We start from the raw sequence: 2,901 nt of genomic DNA, 5'->3' as shown, positions 1-2,901 counted from the left end.
CTTCCCTTTTCATCATTCAATTCGAACCAAAACACACACATAAATCACATAATTTCTAAAAATATTACACGTGCATTCACTTAGCATCAAATCAATCCCTTTTGTACCTATATTCCATACGGCCCTTACAACCAAACTCAACCAAGAATCACGCATTAACATGCAAACACCAAAATTGCATAAAAACTTGAGTTCAAGTCACTATTATTCCTTTAAATCATCTTTTAGCCTAAACGCTTACATGCAAAACTCTATCTCGACATGCATCCAAATACTCATGTCGATTCTCGCTAGTAACTAATGCAATTAGCACATAAACTCACAAAATCAACTTAATCTTCTTTTAACCATAAGATACATTCGGATTTTTCAAAAGAAACACACATGCATAGATAAATTTGATATGTACTTTCTCGAACCAAATTGAAATCACACCTATAGTTCGTTTAAACACATAAATCAACTTTAATCCCTTAAGATCAAGTAAGAACACCCGAATTTTCCATTAATCAAGACATGCATGCATTATTTGGAGTTCTTAAACCACATCTCAATCCACTTATTTAAGAATCTCTACAATCAATCAATCAACAAATCATTTTCATCATAAAATTAACTTAATAAACAAGAATCATTCAGTTTTCAAGCAAAACATCACATGCAACTTCTATTTCGATTCTTTAAATCATCAACTAATCAAATTTCTCAATTACTTCTAAGAATATTCATTAACAAGTCATTTCCATCCAAGAAACAATCAAATTTATTTTCTCAAAATCAAGGACCTATTCGGTTTTTTATGAAATCACCACATGCAAACTTTAAAAATAGATTTTATGATTAGTAGAGCTCAGTAATAACATCATCACTCACCACCGGTTCACCGGAGTTCATAACCGATGGAGGTGGCTTCACGGTGGTGCCCTCATTCGAGGGTGTCCAACCACAAAACCCCCGATTTTCCTTAAAAATTATAGCAACAAACACATGCAAGACATAATCATCACAAAATCACATCATCTTGGTTCTATAAAATAAGAACTCGGCAAAAACCGAACCTAAACACACACACACACACACACTCGCATGCAAGTACCAAACCACACATGCAAGTGAATCAAAGCTTATATATGGAACAAGGATGAAATTTTATGGAAAAATCCATAAAAATTAAGTGAAGAAGAGAGATATACCGAGAGGAAAAAAGAGAAAGAGAGACTTCGAGAGTGAGAGAAAAAAAAAGAGAGAGAAATGAGAGAATGTGAGAGATGAGGGAGTGGCCGCGTGAAGAGAAAGAAAAGGGGGAGGGGAGGGAGTATGTATATTAACTTGGGAGGGTAGTGTGGCCATTGTACCACACTTTTACATTTCTTTTCCTTTTCTCTCTTATTTTTAATCCAAAAATGAATTTAATCAAGAAATAGCTCTCTCGAAAAAGATGAGAATGAAACGAATAATAATTTTAGAATGTAGATCTCGAAATTAGCCTTTCATCCATATTTTCGGAATAATTTTTGAGCGAACGGTTGATTAAATACGGATTTTACAAGATTATGCTGAAAATAGCATTTTAAAATGCAACGATCACGAAATAAATCCGTCTATCACTTTTAGAAAGTCTCTAGGACTATTTTGAAGATAACATAACTAGTCTCATGCCTTGATCTTACTCGAATAATTTTATAAAAATGCATAAAGGTCCAATAATCCTTATTTTAAATCAAATAATTCCTTAAATCCGTTTAAAAATTAACAGATCACGTAATCATGCATACAGACAAGCAAGTACATATATTCACACATCACAACTCATATCTGAGCATAAAATTTCCCTTTTTATTATTATTCCTCCTTTCGCGTATCTGGTCACGTTCTGCTTGACGGCCCGACGCTCAGCGTTTCAATTACGCTTCACAATTACCTTTACCAACCGACACGTCACTAGAACGTAATACTTACTTAAACATTTCATTTCACATAAACACACATATTTCACATTTAAACACTTTAATCCCTTTTTAAGATGGGTTCCGTTCTACCTGACGACCCGACAACACAGCTTAACCCCTAAGCTAACTCTTTAAATTGGAACGCATCTATCTACGCTCCCAGATACTAATATACAATAAAGACAATTAATCATCACTTAATCACATAATTTATATTCATACCACTGAAATCATACTTTATTACGTCGTGAAATTCCCAGTCGTTACAATCTACCCCCTTAAAAGGATTTTGTCCCCAGAATCTAGTCTAAGCAAACAGATTGGGATACTTTTCTTGCATTTCACTTTCTAATTCCCAAGTTAACTCTTACACTAATGGATTTCTCCATAATACTCTAACTAGAGGTACAACTTTATTTCTAAGTGTCATCTCCTATCGATCTAAGATTCGAACTGGTTGTTCCACATAAGACAAATCTGGTTGAATTTCCACTGGTTCCAATTTGATCACATGACTTGCATCAGCATTATACTTCTTTAGAAGAGATACGTGGAATACATTGTGAAGATGTTGCATTTGCGGAGGTAGCGTTAATTCATAAGCCACTTTTCCAACTTGTCGTAGTACTTCGAATGGTCCAATATACCTAGGACTCAACTTCCCTTTCTTTCCAAATCTAGTTAAACCTGTAACACCCCCAAATCCAGGGTCAGGGATCCAGGTTGTCACGAGTTCCATTTCCCTTAATAACACCCAATCTTAATAAACAATCAACTACTCCGTACTGTGACCCCACAATAAATACACACACCACAAGTTATAGTCTCAGAGATGAATATCCAAAAATAACACGAGTCATTTTATTCCACAATTATATGCCATTACATCTTAAAAGGGTTTCTGAATAAATTTACATTTCTTTGTCATTATTACAATTCATAAAGATACATA

This window comes from Apium graveolens, chromosome 2 (genome assembly GCF_009905375.1).
Source record: "Apium graveolens cultivar Ventura chromosome 2, ASM990537v1, whole genome shotgun sequence".
Taxonomy (NCBI): domain Eukaryota; kingdom Viridiplantae; phylum Streptophyta; class Magnoliopsida; order Apiales; family Apiaceae; genus Apium; species Apium graveolens.
This window is presented reverse-complemented; position numbering follows the sequence as displayed.